Genomic DNA, 17,148 nt, shown 5'->3' on the forward strand with positions numbered 1-17,148 from the left:
TGCCCACACTAAGCCTCAGTTTCCTTATCTGTGAGGTAAGGACCATGGACAGGATCTCTAAGGGTGCTTCCAGCTCTGACATTCTCTGAAACAACAGTCATTTGGATCTTCGGACACAAACACCTCACTCATCTCACTACTGGTGAGCCCTGCGTGTACATTCCTATAACATGTGGGCGCAGAGATTTGTAAATTATATTAGTCTGTCTAGTTCAATAAATATTATAAATAGGCGTTTCCTATTTCACCTATAGTTCTAAAAGCATATCTACTCAAATTGGCAGAACAAAAGCATTTTCTCCCTCATTCTTCTCATTAGCTAAATGGAGGAATGCCTTCTATTAGAGTCACCTCGTATTTAAGCATACACAGCTGGGCGTGTGGCATGTGCCTATAGTCCCAGCCACTCCGGAGGCTGAGGTTGGAGACTCTCTTGGGCCCAGGGGTTCAGGACCAGCCTGGGGAACATAGCGAGACCCCATCTCAAAAAATACTAATAATTTAAGCTTATACGACAGCTCAATAAGGTTAGGTCTAGTGTTCAAGAATGCAACAGGAGATGACATTAAAGATATAAGCAATGACCATAACAAAAGAGCTCTTAAAAATGATGTTAAGTAGCTAAGATTTCTGCATGTTACGGCCTGTGGATTTTGGATGTTGGACAAGCACAATAAGACAATACACAAGCACAGAGAAGCCGATCTCAGCCCTATCAGCATGAGATCTTTGGTTAAGATTCTTGCCAAAGCTGAAGAATTCAAGCCCTCAAATGTATTTTCAAGAACCAGTCATTTTATTTCTCCCCTAGGATCAGAGACCTTCCCAAGCCCATGAGGTGCCTGTGAAACTCCACATATGGGAACTATATTTTTAGGAAAGGGGCCAAGGTGTCAGAGGCTATGCATCACAAGAACAACCCCTTCTTTCTCTTTTACTAACACAGTTTGGCTTTCCCTCGTTTCTAGCAGCAGTTAATTCCAAGGCTTTATGTTCTCAGACAGTTTCAACACTGCCTTTCCCTTCAGAGTCATCACCAAAATAAATTTTAAAAAATTCCAGTGCGCCCTTCACTTTTTCAGTATTCCCACTCCTGCTGGCCCCAGGTGTTCTCTGGTTTGAAGGTTGCCCACTATGCAACCCGCTGTATAATTCAGAACCTGGTGCACTTCCCAGGCACATCAGTAGTCTAAATTTGTACTACAGCAAAAGCTTCAAGGGCTTAATCAATTACAGATCAAATATTTAAAAATGAGGATTAATCTCATCACTGCAGCCCAACAGATGCATTTCGTGTTAATAAATGAACTTCAAACTTCCTGTAGACACTGAAAAATGCATTCCCAATTTGCCTTTGCTCCTGGTTCCCAACAGACAGGAGAGAGGGCTCCATTGATATTCCAGAGCTGCACTTTCCAAGTATTCATGTGGCTGGCTCTGCTGTATCTCGTAAGATAAAAGAATCAGAAATTAGAGGAAGAGAAACATTCTGACCAGACGCTCTCTGATCTCCCCAACAAAACTTCAACCACACTGTCAGTCTCAATCACAATGTGTGGGCACTGAGATTCACGAGGCCAAATGAAAATAAAATTATGATATTCATTTATGTGGGTGATGGAAGGGTGGATGAAAAGCTCCATATGTTCAGAGTTTCAAGTATAATTTGAAACAGCAACATATCAGCCTTAAAAACAGAACCTCCACGGCCTCCAAATTTCAAGAATAGTAGAAGATGCTTGCCTAGAATAAATCAATTTGGAAAGCTGCAGTCATCAATCTCAAAGTAATTTCTGCCAAAGTATAAATGGTGATTTAAAAACGGGGGGAATGCCAGAAAAATACCACTTGAAAGTTTTATTAATAGTACATTATAGAACACAGAAAAAATTATTTATTAGAGAACTTGTGAAGAATACACAGAGAAAAACTCAGATGAATTCACAAAACGGGGCAGCACAATGAATTCACCAGTGTATTAAAAGCAGAACCAAAAAATAAACCCATCACAGACCAAGTAGGGCTTAATTCAAAAATTCAAGGAGCCATCTAATGAGGTGGCTCATTACAGCATCACAGCGGCACATGTACCTCTAGTTTATGAATTTCAATGATGTAAGCTAGAAAACAAGACAAAATCAAACAACAACAATAACAAAACTGATAACAATTGTCTTTGATAAAAGATGGCTCTAGAACACAAGCCAACCACTTCATATGGGTTCAACCAAAGAAACAACATTCTGTTCCAATACTGGAAAAAAAAAAACTGGGCTGAGCTGCTCTTACTGAGAAATGCTACAGCACAAACAGGGATGATTTAATGGATTTTCAAAGATAATTATGGCAGGACTCAATTTTCACCTTGTTTGATGACTTTAAGCTACCCTATATATGTCAATAGTTTGGAGGAGAAAAACCACATGGTTATCTCAGCAAAGAGTGTAAAGAAAGCATGTGATAAATTGAGTGCATATTTTTGACAAGCTTGTAGTAAAAGCACAAAGGCTATTTGTAGCATTATGTTTAACAGTAAATTTTGGAAAAACCCAAATATACATCTATATGGGCACTATTACAAAATTATCGTGTTTCTCTATACAGAGAAACTCTACATAACCATTAAAAAGAAATGAGACTTACGCACTCACACATGATAATGATGAGGATAGATGCAAACTGAAGGACAGGATGAAAACCTTAATCACATTTTCATAAAAGCCATGACATGTACACACACGTGTCTCTATTTAGACAGCATGAAAATACATAGAGCAAATAATCATGACTGCAATAATCATGGTTAGTTCCAAGAAAAGTAATTGGAGCAGGGGCTTTTGGTTTATAAATTTCTGAATTCTCAGATTTTTTTTAACAAACGTACTTCTTTTGTAATTAAAAAAATAAATCTGGAGAATAAGGAAGAAAAACACTCCAATTAAAAATGCAGAATTGGACCAGGCCAGAAAGGTCATCTAGGAAAAGCTGTGTCCAGCATCTCCATCAAAGGAGAAAATACTCCTTTTTATTCATACTCAGGAAGGAGGTGGCAGAGTTCCTGGCTAATCCGGTCGATTGTTACACAAGCTAAGCAGTGCAAAAAATTCTACCTTTTATCTACCCCCTTCTCATTCTCAACTCCAAGCCCAATCCTTTTGTTCTTTTCTCAGGAGCTTTAGAAAACAGATGGTTACACCATCCTTTGAATCTGTCAATGAATCACACAAAATCAACAGTGTTTTTCTGGAGGGACACTATTGTGTTCAACAATACAGAACGACATATCCCAGTTTGCTCCCCACATACAAACATACCAGACTCCATTACCAATGAGCTATTCAAAGGGATTTTACCAGATGTACTTAATTTAATTCAACAATTATTGATTCAATGATTCCCGTGCTCTTGGTATTTTATTATGAGCTGTGCAGGACCCTTCGGAAATTTAAAATTTTATGGTGGAGAGGGAGATACACGATGAGAAAAAGATAAACAATTCAGGGTAGTTTAAGATTAGGAGAATGTGCAGACATTATAGTTTTTGAAGCACTAGGAAAATCTTTAGAGTTCAGACTAGGCTAAATAAGGTGAGGAGATAAACATTTAGGATTTTTTTAAACTTTTCATTTTCTATTTTTAAACATTATTTTGTATTTTTGTTTGTTTACTTAAAAATATTTTGGGAGGGGATTTTTACTATTGGCCAGCAAGGGTCAAGGCAGGGGTATAGAGCAAGATGGAGATGGCTTCTATAGTCACTAAGGGACAAACGCCAAAGGCTGGGTTGAGGGTAGGAGCACAGTCATATCGAAGACTTGACCTGGCTCAATGACACACTGGCAACGTTTGGGTCTCAGTGACCAAAGGGGATTTTCATGTAACTGACAGATGCAATGAAGAAAAACGTTGAGCAGAGTGCTTAAGGTATCAGAGAAGAATCTCAGCACGTGGAAACAGGAAGGTAGTTAAAACTCAACACTGGACCCAGACTTATGATTTAAGAGAGAGAATCATCACTTTGTGTTCCCTCACTCTCCACACCTCACAGCTTTCTGCAGTTAGTATGGGAGTTTGGTGGCAACTTCCGCACTTTCTCCCACTCTTTCGTATCCACGTCAAAGGTCAAACTCTTCATATGCCAAAAGAGGCACCTTGGCTGAACCCCAATCCACAAAGGAATACACTAAATCACGGGAAGTGCTGCACATGAAGACAAAAATCCAACACCATATTAATCATTGGCAGGTTGTATTTCCTGTCCCTTAAAAAGTTAGCCACTTCACTGTTCACAAAAGCAAAGACTTGGAACCAACCCAAATGCCCATCAGTGATAGACTGGATAAAGACAATGTGGCACATATACAACATGGAATACTATGCAGCCATACAAAAGGATAAGTTCACATCCTTTGCAGGGACACGGATGAAGCTGGAAACCATCATTTTCAGCAAATTAACACAGGAACAGAAAACCAAACACCGCATGTTCTCGCTCATAAGTGGGAGTTGAACAATGAGAGCACATGGATACAGGTGGGGAACATCACACACCGAGGCCCGTCAGAGGATGGGGAGCTAGGGGAGGGATAGCATTAGGAGAAATACCTAATGTAGATGACGGGTTGATGGGTACAGCAAACCACCATGGCATATGTATACCTATGTAACAAACCTGTATGTTCTGCACATGGATCCCATAACTTAAAGTATAATGATAAAAAAAGAAAACCTTTAAAAAATAAAATAAAAAGGTAAAAAAAAAATTAGCCGCTTATACAGCAAAGTGAGAGTAGTTTTGCATTCTTCTTAAGTATCTACTCTGCAAACCAAGAAGTTAAATCAAGCTTTGTTGCTAACAAAACAAAAGAGCTACTTGGTATCAAGTAAAAACATAATGGGATTAAGGGAAACGTACATACAGATGTCCACTGGCCCTGAGTGGAGGGAACAGATCATGTCAGGGAATAGGTAACTGGCACTTCCTCAAGTCCACGCCACACTCCTGGAAGCATACTCATATCTGGTTAACTGACACTAACCCACAGCTTGCCTCACTGAGAGCAGGAAGCCCAGAGCCGTCCTTTCTTCTCTTTCCTTTTGCTCATCAGCACTGCTCTTTTCAAATTTTGTCAGCCTGTTGTGTTCACGCTCCTTGAACAAGAAAACTGTCATTTGGCGTGACATCTCTCTCCTACCCTGGAACTCAACAGGCTCCTGAAAACCTGCAAAATTCCACACATACTTATTCTGTGAATTTTGAAAATCTCTTACTCATTTTAATGTATCCTTCTATGATGGTGATTTTCTATCCGCATTGACACCCAAATGAATAATTAAGAATCATCCCATCTCCCAACTTGAATAATGGGCGTAAATAGTGACAGAATCCTTTTTTACTTCCGTGTTCCACTTATTCAGGTTTTCCTCCTCAATCATGTTGTTTAATTTCTCGTCAGCTAAGCATATCTTTGGACAGACAAAGCAATTTTCCTCTACAGTGTGTCAATTCTGCAGTGAAGGTTTTCTGTTTACCTGCCTACTTCCTTAGCTCAAAAAAAAAACAAAATAAAATAAAAGTCTCATACTCAACTGTCACAAATACACTTCATTTTCATTGTGTTTGATATATGAATTCCATACAGTGAGACGGGTCTTAAAATCCAGCACTCAGAGACTACTTCATCTCAGGACCACCCTTTTACAGACAGCCATGGTGATAAGAGCTATAGCTGACATTTCCTAAGGATTCTTTGATAAATTTCATCACTTCCTTAACTGCACTCCTATTGCTTAATCGAGATGCCCCTGGGGCTGGGCACGGTGGCTCACATCTGTAATCCCAGCACTTTGGGAGGCTGAGGCACAAGAATTCCTTGAACCCAGAAGGCAGAAGTTGCAGTGAGGCAAGATCATGCCACTGCACTCCAGCCTAGGTGACAGAGCAAGACTCTGTCTCCAGAAAAAATAAAATAAAAAAGCCCATGGAAAGAAAGGCTATCAAGAAGAAAGGAGAACGGCAGTCCAGGGCACAGAACCACAGAACCAGATACAGGGAGCATCCTCAGGAGGTTCTGCACGCTGCCTGTGACTCAAGGCCCACAACTCTTGGTCAGCGCTTTTCAAACCCACTGTTTTCCAACAGGGGTGGGGGGAAATGTCACCAAAAATTGTGTTAATAATTGTTGCTGGTTTGCAAATTATTTTTGTTTTTCCCATAAACTAGAATAAATCTAGGGCATGTTTATTTAAAACAGTACTCTCGGTCTTACATGCCAATATGGCCTAGTTTCCATGAAGCTGGCTTCGGTGGTAGCAAAGACTAGGACTACTGTAGGACAAGGGTATGGCCAAATAACTCATATTTCAGGCTTACTTCTTAAGTGGGATGAAGGCATACAGGGTCCTTGCTTAGAGGGTAGAAAGATTAGTTCTCTCTCTCTTTGATCCCAAAGCTTTTTCCCTCCTAAGTATGGGGACAAGAAAGCTCAGACAGCATCCTATAGACAAAGGCCTCACCGCTCTCACTTTTTTCTTTGTACATTTTCTATTCTTCCATGACATTAGGTAGTATGGGTCTAGCATCTCCCTTGGATTCCAATGCCCTACCCATCCTCACCTCAGCCTAGACCCATCAAGGGACAGCAGCCCTCAGCAGGTCTTCAACAAGCTATACGGCACCATCTCTTGCAGGTCATTCATTTCTTCCTTTTGATCTGTCTCTGATTTGAATATGATAAGACTATGGTGACCATACCATTTATCACTCAAACAGGAGAGCTCTTGTGAAGGAGAGCTTATTGACTGATCAATTGATTGATGTATTAATTTAGAGACAGTCTCTTGCTCTGTTGCCCAGGCTGGAGAGCAGTGGTGCATCATAGCTCATAGAATCTCAATCTCCTGGGCTCAAGTGATCCTCCTGCCTCAGTCTCCTGAGGAGCTGGGACTACAAGCACACACCACCACACCTGGTTAATTTTTCTTTTTTAATTTTTAGTAGAGACAAGGTCTTGCTATGTTGTCCAGGCTGGTCTCGAACTCCTGAACTCAAGTGATCTTCCGGCCTCAGACTTCCAAAGTGCTAGGATTGCAGGAGTGAGCCTCAACACCTGGCCTGAGCCACCACACCCAGCCAGCACTTCAAATAATATAATAATGATATGATATATGATATGATATGATATGATATGATATGATACTTTAATAATTATTAAAATCGGCCGGGGGCGGTGGCTCACGACTGTAATCCCAGCACTTTGGGGGGCCGAGGCGGGCGGATCACGAGGTCAGGAGATCGAGACCATCCTGGCTAACACAGTGAAACCCGGTCTCTACTAAAAAATACAAAAAATTAGCCGGGCGTGGTGGCGGGCGCCTGTAGTCCCAGCTACGCGGGAGGCTGAGGCAGGAGAATGGCGTGAACCCGGGAGGCGGAGCTTGCAGTGAGCCGAGATCGCGCCACTGCACTCCAGCCTGGGCGACAGAGCGAGACTCCGTCTCAAAACAAAAACAAAAAAAAATTATTAAAATCATAATAATGATAGCAATTATGGGACAACCAGGCATACATACTAGAATTATCCTCCCAGGCAAGTCGAAAAAGCATAGTATGAGTTTTTCTCGTAATGGGACGGAAAGATTCAGTATTTTAGTTTCGGAGTTGGGAAGATGAAGAATTGATTTTGGCCTACTTTAGATTTTAAGCCATTCTGGCAAAGGAGTTCTCCATAGGTCCACAGATCCAGACCTATTTAATCAATATCTATAGTGGGGCTTAGGGACAAAGCACCTACATTCTTGTATTTTGATTTATCATCTGTGCACTAGTGTCTCCGGGACTTTGAAAACAGGGCTTAGGTACTATTTTGTCTACTTGCTAAAATGCCATTATAGTTACTTAAGCGCAACCACTTCATTATTTATAACTCCAAGAATAATTCTAAATCCTTTCTCCCTGAATTTATTCCCTCTCTCTTCCAAAGACCTGGGTCTCATTTATAGACCACAATCTACAAACATCTGCCCCAAATAAGCTACGCCCATAATTCCATTTCTCACGAGAGTCCCTGGAAAGTAACAAAGCACCTAAATGACACTGAAAGATAAAATCCTTATTTTATCCTATCATTATTTTAGAATGTGAGTTATATCATTTTTTTACTCTAAATGAACCACCCAAACATTTTTAAGAAAAAAGCACTTCATATGTTTATATATCCAACTGGGACAGACATTACAATTTACACTATCATTTTGCTGTCACACTGTTTAGAAACATTTTCCATAGAAGATAACCCCCAAAAACTTTCTGTATAAATAAATACTAGCAGACCCTCTGCACTTCTATTTATGTTCAAGTTTACTGAGACTCAGTGCAAAGCCATCTTGCTTTTGAACAAAGCACTCATAGATAACAAGTACTTTCCATATCTTCATCCCCATTCTCAATCATACAGCTAAATTTGAACAAAATGAAAAGAACTTAAGAATTAGATGCCCAAGTGAGTAGATGATACCAAAGCAGAACAAGTTCACAGCAAGATGTTTAATAAGAGTTTTGGCTTTTTTTGTTTTTTTGTTGTTTTTTTATTAATTAAAAGATGAGGTCTCACTAGGTTGCCCAGGCTGGTCTTGAACTTGTGACTTCAAGCTATCCTCCCACCTCAGCCTCCTGAATAGCTAGGATTACACACACATGCTACTTTGTCCAGCTGAGTTTGGCAGGTTTAAGGGGGCAAAAATAACATCATTCACATCCACAATTTTAACTTCTAGGGTTAGCTTTTAGCGTACTCAGAGGAAAAAAGAAAAAATTCCCTGGAAAAGGGGAATTTATTTCCTTTAGTAAAACAAAAACCCCTCTGGAGAGAAACCTAGAAAATGAATCCAAGATTCAAAAGTAGCATCACGGGTGGGCTTGCAAAGCCAGAAAAGGAGACCCACTGACAATAAGCAACCCAGCCCGTGACTAGCAAAAATACTCCCTACAAAGAAGGAAGTGGGAGGAATCACTCTGCCCAATTTTAAGGCTCATCATTTAACCATAGTAATCAAGACTGTGGTACTGGCAAAGGGAAAGAGACCTAGATCAAGGTAAGAAGAATGTAGACCCAGAAATAGACCTAAAATATGCCTAATTGATTCTTGATAAAAGTTCAAAAAGCATTTAGCAAAGTAAGGATATAGTCTTTCAACAAATGGAGCTACAGCAAGTGGCCATTCACAGGCCAAGAAAGGAGCATTGACCTGCCTCTCACACTTTACACTAAGTCAGTTGTGACCTTTATCTCTCACACCAAATTTACTTGGCATGGCTCATGCACTTAAATGTAAAATGTAAAACTATACAACTTTTAGGAAGAAACTTAAGAAAAAAATCTTTAGGATATAGGGCCAGAGAAAAAGTTACTAGGCATGACACCAAAAGCGTGATCCACTCAGGGAAAATTGAATCTAATCAAAATTTAAAACTTTCATTCTGTGAAAGCCCACGTGAAGAGAATGAAAAAGAACGGTAACAGGCAGAACACAGAGGATTTTCAGGGCAGTGAAAATACTGTGTATGACAGCGGTCCCCAAACTTTTTGGCACCAGGGACCAGTTTCATGGAAGATAATTTTTCCCACGGATGGGGACGGGGGAGGTGATGGTTTCGGGATGAAACTGTTGCACCTCAGATCATTAGGCATTAGATTCTCATAAAGAGTGCACATCCTAGATCCCCCACATGCACAGTTCACAATAAGGTTCACACTTTTATGAGAATCTAATGGCAATGCTGATCTGACAGAAGGCAGAGCTCAGGGAGTAATGCTTGCTTGCTGCTGCTCACCTCCAGCTGTGCAGCCCAGTTCCTAACAGGCCACAGACCAGTACCACTGTGTGGCCTGGGGGATGGGGACCCCTGGTATACAATGGTGGATACATGTCATTATAAATTTATCTAAACCCATAGAGCTATGTCGTTTATGTCATCAAGAGGTAACCCTAAGGTACCCAATGGATTTTGGGTGATAATGATGTGTCAGTGTATGTTCTCCAACTGTAATGAAAGCATCACTCTCATGGGGGATGTTGATAATGTGGGAGGCTGTGCACGTACAGGGGTAGGGAGTATATGGGATACCTCCAGACATGTCTCTGAATTTTGCTGTGAACTTAAAACTGCTCTAAAAAAATAAAGCCTTATTAAAAAAGAAAAGAAAAGAAAAAAAAAAGACAAGCTATAGGCTGACAGAAAATACATGCAAATCACACAGGTGACAAAGAACAAGTATCTAGAACATACAAAGAATTCTCCAAAGTCAATATTGAAAACACAGATAATCCAATTAGAAAATGGGCAAAAGACCTGAAAAGACATCTGACTGAATAGGATATATATACAGATACATATATATATATATATATATATATATATATATATATATATATGTGGCAAGCACATGAAAAGATGCTCAACATCATTCGGCATTAGGAAAGTGCAAATTTAAACCACAATGAGAGCACTTCACACCTATCAGAATGAATGAAATGAAAATATTGACGCCACCAAATGCTGGCAAGGAGGTGAAAAATCTGGATTACACTCATACTGCTGGTGAGATGTAAAACAGTATAGCCACTCTGGCAAGTACTTTTATAAGAAAACTCACACTCACGTAACTGCAGCACTTTGGGAGGCCAAGAAAGGTGGATCACTTGAGCCCAGGAGTGTGATACCAGCCTGGGCAATGTAGAGAGAGCCCATCTCTACAAAAAAAAAAAAAAAAAAAAAAATTTAATTATCCAGGATGGATGGCATACAGCTATAGTCCCAGCTACCTGGGAGGCTGGGGAAGGAGGATTGCTTGAGCCCAGAAATCTGAGGCTACAGTGAGCTATGATCATGCCGCTGGATTCCAGCCTGAGCAACAGAGACTGTCTCAAAAAAAAAAAAAAAAGAAAAGAAAAACTAAATATTCAACCTGCAATTGTACTCTTGGACATTTATCCCAGAAAAAGGAAAATTTAAATTAAAAAAAACAACTGCAACAACCACCAGTATGCCAGCGTTCATAACAGCTTTATGTGTAATAGCTAAAAACTAGAATCAGCCAAGACGCCAAGATGTCCTTCAACAGGTAAGTGGTTAAACTGTGGTATACACATATCATGAAAGACTACTCAGCAATAAAAATTATATATTCCATTAATATAAAATTTCTGATATGACCAAGTTTCAGAAATTGAAGACAGATTAGTGGTTGTCAGGAGTTTGAAGGGAGCCAGGGGAGAGATGGGTGTGGCTATAGAAGGGATTTTGGTGGTATTAGCACTGTTCAATATCTTGACTGTGGTTGTAGATACATGAACCTACATGGGTGAAAAAATTGTGTATAAATCTAAATACACACATACGCACAAAAAAGTATAAGTAAAACTGGGGAAATCTGACTACACTTGGTAGGATTTTTTTGGTTTTGTTTTTTGAGACAGAGTCCTCCTCTGTCACCCTGGCAAGAGTGCAGTGCCATGATCTCAGCTCACTGTAGCCTCAACCTCCCAGGCTCAAGCAATCCACTAACCTCAGCTTCTCAAGCATTTGGGACCACAGGTGCAAGCCACCACACCTGGCTAATTTTTTTTTTTTTTTTTTTTTTTGGTAGAGATGAGATTTTGCTATGTTGCTCAGGCTGGTCTCGAACTCCTGGGCTCAAGTGATCCACCAGCCTCAGCCTTCCAAAGTGCTAGGATTACAGGCATGAGCCATCATGTTTGGCCTGGTAGACTGTATTAATGTCAATATCCTGATTGCAATATTATAGTATAGTTTTGGGAAATTATACCACTGGAGGAAATCAAACTAAGTGTAGAAGGGCTCTCACTGTATTATTTTGTAAAACTGCCTATGAATCCACAATTATCTCAAAATTTTCCATTAATAAAAAAGTGCTGAAAATTAGTATCATTAAGATGCATACTGCATAACAGAAGTGAAAATACTAGCATACAAAAGTAGTGAAACTATTCTAATTTTGTTAAAATGTGAGCACATGCTTGTATATTTCTTCATTTAAAAAAAAAAAAAAGATTAGGAGAAAATTCCAGTTAATACTTGTCATTTCTGGGTGGTAGAATTACACATACCTTTATTTGCATTTTAACTTTTTCCTCAAATTTTAAACTTAGTTTTCAAACAGTCTCTAATGAATATATCATTTTCATATTCCAGTGTTATAAAAACTGCTTGATATCAAAAGCAGAAAAATCCATCTCATATATATTTTGTATTACACACAATGTCAAAGAACGTAGCTTGTCTGCGGACTAAAATATTTTCAGTTAAGAAACTATCTGAGGTGGTCATGTTAATTTAGAAGTAGAAAATAAATACATCTTTTGATTCAATCAATAAAACTCACCCTACATATTGCTATTTTCATTCGATCATTTCCATCAGTTTCTATTTTAGTAAAAATAAGGCTTTCAGGAAAACTGAACTTCAGAGGAGTATGTTGCTCTGAATAACTGCTCTCTTGCCTTTCTAGTCCTGGAAGAATGCCAGTGGTCTCTGACACTCAAGGGCTACTGAGAGAGACAGAAATTAAGCTGGAAAAACACAGTTCAGTCTGTGGTTACTAGGAAGTTAGACACGTTTTCTTCCCCTGAAAATTATCTCCATTTGCTTCAGATTCTTCACAGGCCTCCACTTAACACCCTCTCGCAGCACGGTGCAAAACAAATCTGTCAGCTGCAAATATGGCCATAGAAACTTTTTCCCCAATTGCTAGGGAAACAAAGTGAACAGCAGAGAAAACACCTCCAACAAGACTGTACGGCTCTGCTGTCATGTTCTGTGCAATAACTGTGACTCTCTACTTGATTTTCTTTGGCCCCTGGCTCTGGGGACAATTTGCTTGAACAAACTAGAAGCAGTCATATCACACCTATGAGTCATCTTATGGCCTGTTCCCATTCATTGGCCTTTGGATTTGGGGGTTCTCCATAGATGGTATCTCTCCTCTGGGCATTTTGGAAATCTGTAGGGGTGTTTGTTTTTTTTTTTTTTTTTTGGCAGAGACTCGGTGTCACCAGGCTGGAGTGCAGTGGCACGATCTCGGCTCACTGCAACTTCCGCCTCCTGGATTCAAGCGATTCTCCTGCCTCAGCCTCCTGAGTAGCTGGGACTGCAGGCGCACACCACCAAGCCCGGCTAATTTTTTTTATTTTTAGTAGAGACAGGTTTTCACCGTGTTAGCCAGGATGGTCTCGATCTCCTGACCTCATGATACTCCCGCCTTGGCCTCCCAAAGTGCTGGGATTACAGGCATGAGCCACCGCACCCGGCCCTGTAGGGTTGTTTTCTAAATGCAGAGAGGAAGGGGATTGTTGCAGCAACTGGACACCAAAACTGGGATTTAACAGGCAGAATCTCTTAATGAATTGTGCTATGGCATGCATGACTTAGGACTGTCTCAGTGGACAGGAAGTGAAACGCCAAGCATCTGAACCAAGAATCTTCCTTCATTTCACATAAAAACAAATGCACAGTATGTTTTTTATAGTTTTAATACACATCACACACTAAACCATGCAAATTTAGAGGAAACTGCTACTTTTTCTTTATAACTTTACTAAGAGTTATCATTTTGGAATATTGAATCTCCAACAGCAAGGTCGTTTCTGGTTTACGGTAACCCATTCGATGAATCTGTAGCAGGTGCTTTTATAGGTGAAACATTCACAGTGATTCTATGTATAGGTGCAAGCATCTCACTACTTCATTAAGTCCTAAAAAGTCTTGCTATTCAAAATGTGGTCGCGGAACAGCAGTACTGACATCACTTGGGAGTTAATCAGAAATGAAGAATCCCCAGGCCTGGTGGCATGCACCTGAAATCCAAGCTATCTTGAGAGGCTGAGGCAGGAGGATCGCATGAGCCCAGGAGTTTAAGACCAGCCTGAATAACACAGCAAGATCCTGTCTGAAGATTTTAAAAGAGAGGGGGGCAGGGGAGGAAGGGGTGATTGATGCGGCTTCCATTTGGAATTTAAGGCACCATGAAGAGTGACAAAGGTCATGGCTGTGGTGGACACTTGGGCTCCAGAAGAGGCTCAGGAGGAGAGTTCAGGCCCTTTGTACCACATATCCCGTTTGATTTCTATTTGTGTGAAATGGCCTTCCCCTGGGTCAAGCCAACACCTCATGCAACTTCCTTCAGTGAGGCCTTGCTGAAGAGCAATCAGGACCCAGCTCCTGATTCCGCTGAGCAGGCCTCTTACTTTTCCCTGGTGACAAAAATAAACAATGTGATTGACAATCTGTGGCTCCAGGGACATCTGAAGTGCAAATTGAAGAAGTTGGATAGGTGGGATCCTATAAAAAGAGAACGGTCACTACAGGCCACAGTGCAGCTGCCCCGCTGGTAATACACAAGATTCTGCCAAGGCTGGAAGCTGTTGCTGCCCTGGGAAACAAAGTCGGGGGAAGCCTGAGAGCACAGGATCCTTCTGAAGTTTTGACCATGCCTACCAAGCTGATGAAACTGGCTTGGAAATCAGTTCTTCTGATGCTACAGTGAAGACTGTCATTACAACAGTGCCACCCAGTCTTCCAAAACTGGACCCAGAACTCCGTTTGGATATCAAGGTATTGCAGGGTGCCTTAGCAGCCATTCGGCATGCCCGCTGGTTCAAGGAAAATGGTTCTCAGTTCACAGTTAAAGTTATCATCAGACTACTGAAGGACTTGAGGGTTTCGTTTACCTGGCTTTGAGCCCCTCACACCCTGGATCCTAGGCCTACTAAGTCATTATGCTGTGATAACCCCAACAGACAGCCTTTGGCCCTGAACACTGCACATAGGTGTTGCTTGCAGATTCCAGGTGCAGGACTGTTCCTGCCAGGGTCCATGGGTATCATTGACCCCTGTGAGAGTGGCAACTTCAGAGTACACACAGTCATGACCCTAGAACAGCAGGACATAGTCTGCTACACAGCCCGGACTCTGGTCTGAATCCTCTCACATGGTGGCTTTAAGAAGATCCTTGGCCAGGGTACCCATATTCAGAACAGCTTGTTTTTGTTTTTGTTTTTTGTTGTTGTTGTTTTGTTTTGGAGATGGAGTCTTGTTCTGTCACCCAGGCTGGAGTGCAGTGGCATGATCTTGACTCACTACAACTTCTGCCTCCCGGATTCAAACGATTCTCCTGCCTCAGCCCCCGAGCAGCTGGGATTACAGGCGTGGACCATCATGCCTGGCTAATTTTTGTATTTTAGTAGAGAGGGGGTTTCACCATGTTGGCCAGGCTGATCTCAAACTCCTGATCTCAGGTGATCCACTCACCTCGACCTCCCAAAGTGCTGGGATTACAGGCATGAGCCACCGTGCCCAGCCCAGAACACTTTCTTAAAGGACAACCAAAAAAATGAGTAAAATATACAAACAGGTTTTGTTTTTAATCAGCAGAAAATCAATAAAGATGAAAACTGGTGCTGTAAAATGGAGCCAGATAACTAACTAAACAAACAGAAAACAAGAGGCATTGAGAATGAGACTTCCTACATTCTGTAATATACTCAAACTCCTTTAAAAAAAGTTATATCTAAGCCATAGCAGCTGTGGTTATTATTTTCATATAAATACTTAAGAAGTGTCATACACTGCACTAAGCAGTGTGCCTTGAGCAAATCACTTAATGTTTCCATGCCATGGTTTAATCTATAGGGCCAGCATCTACCCCACCTGTCTGTTGTGGGGATTAATTAAAATGGTATACATAATGTGCTTTGGAATATGCCTGGCGGGTAGTAAGTGCTAAAAAAAAATATGAAGTATTCTCATTACCACCACCCGGGGTTCAACCTTCTAAGGAGGATTTCTTCAACTCCATTTTTCAGATGAGTAAACTGAACCTTAATAAGCCATCCTCAGGGGTCAGAGAACAAAAGGGACTTAATCAGGACAGTTTCCGCAACACCAAAAGTTGATTCTGGCTAAGCCTTCAGCTTATTCCCAGCCATACCTGGAAATAGCTACAATGTGCTGCAAATAGTAGTGCCCAGATATTTCCGCCTAACTCATACTCCTGTGACTAACCCCTGAGCTGCACTACTCAAAGCAAGGTCCTCTAATGCATAATAAATCAAATGTACTAAAAGGCAGAAATATATTAATTACAACCAAAGACTTCCATAACAAAATACTGCAATTACTACTCACTACCTGGCTGGCTGTCTCTTTGAACAGGCTGAGATAATTGGTTTTCTTTATATTTTATTTTTCCTACTGAATTGCTTTTTTTGTGTGTATGTATTAGCCACTACTACATTCAGGTACAAAGTGCGAAATTTCTTTTGCATATAAGGCTGCTCGTGCTCAAGGGAATATTTAGTAAATTAGATGGGCATTTATTACCAAAAATTATGCAGGAAGGAAAGGGAAGAAGGTCCCCAAATTAATAATCTTATTAATACACAAATGCCATGTGAAATCCATTCTCTTCTACTCCCCTGAACAATTCTCTTCAACAGAGATAACCGATAAGGTAGAAAAAAGAGGGTCAGAGAGAACTGAATTCAAGGAAGAAAGATAACAATGGGAAAATGAGTACAGGATAAAAGATGTATTTTAGGTGGGAGACTGTTGGGACAAAGTTCAGGCCTGATTCAGGCATCACCCCCATTAAATAGTAGATGTTGCCAATCTTGTCCCAGGGAGGTAAGACTTGCAGAGTTCACCTTATGGAAGCAGATCACAAGGATACATGTGAACCAAAGGAAAACAGAAGGAGGTCCTGGATATCCTCCCCTTCAGTCCTCCTAGCTATAGGGACCTTGGAACTTGTACTTGCTCCCTCTGCTTAGACTGCCCATTCCCTGTTCTTGAAAGGGCCAACTCCTTATGTTCCAGGTCTCAATCACATCCTTTTTCTTCCCAGGACATATGATCTGAAATTATGAAGTTCATCCACTTATAGACTTGCTTTTTTTATGCTCAACAGGTGTTGCTGGGGGATGAATGAATCTACAGTAGACGCCTAGACCTCTTTTAAGGAGAGATAAGGCACTGGAAAGCCATTTGATATTTGAATTGTTGGAAAAGAAACAAAAAGACTTCATTTGCTGTGCAGATTCCAAGGGCTCTCAGTTCCAGCTGCAGGCCAT

At 40.8% G+C, this 17,148-nt stretch overlaps 1 protein-coding gene and 1 pseudogene across 34 annotated transcripts in view; one reads left to right on the top strand and one right to left on the bottom strand.

The window, feature by feature from the left end:
- Positions 1-17,148, bottom strand: part of MAGI1 (membrane associated guanylate kinase, WW and PDZ domain containing 1) — a 666,590-nt gene that overhangs the window by 313,096 nt on the left and 336,346 nt on the right. The window lies entirely within an intron of this gene.
- The window catches only part of LOC101124430 (interleukin enhancer-binding factor 2-like), a 46,965-nt pseudogene continuing 43,860 nt past the window's right edge, over positions 14,044-17,148 (top strand).

Source organism: Gorilla gorilla, chromosome 2, assembly GCF_029281585.2.
Source record: "Gorilla gorilla gorilla isolate KB3781 chromosome 2, NHGRI_mGorGor1-v2.1_pri, whole genome shotgun sequence".
NCBI classification, from domain to species: domain Eukaryota; kingdom Metazoa; phylum Chordata; class Mammalia; order Primates; family Hominidae; genus Gorilla; species Gorilla gorilla.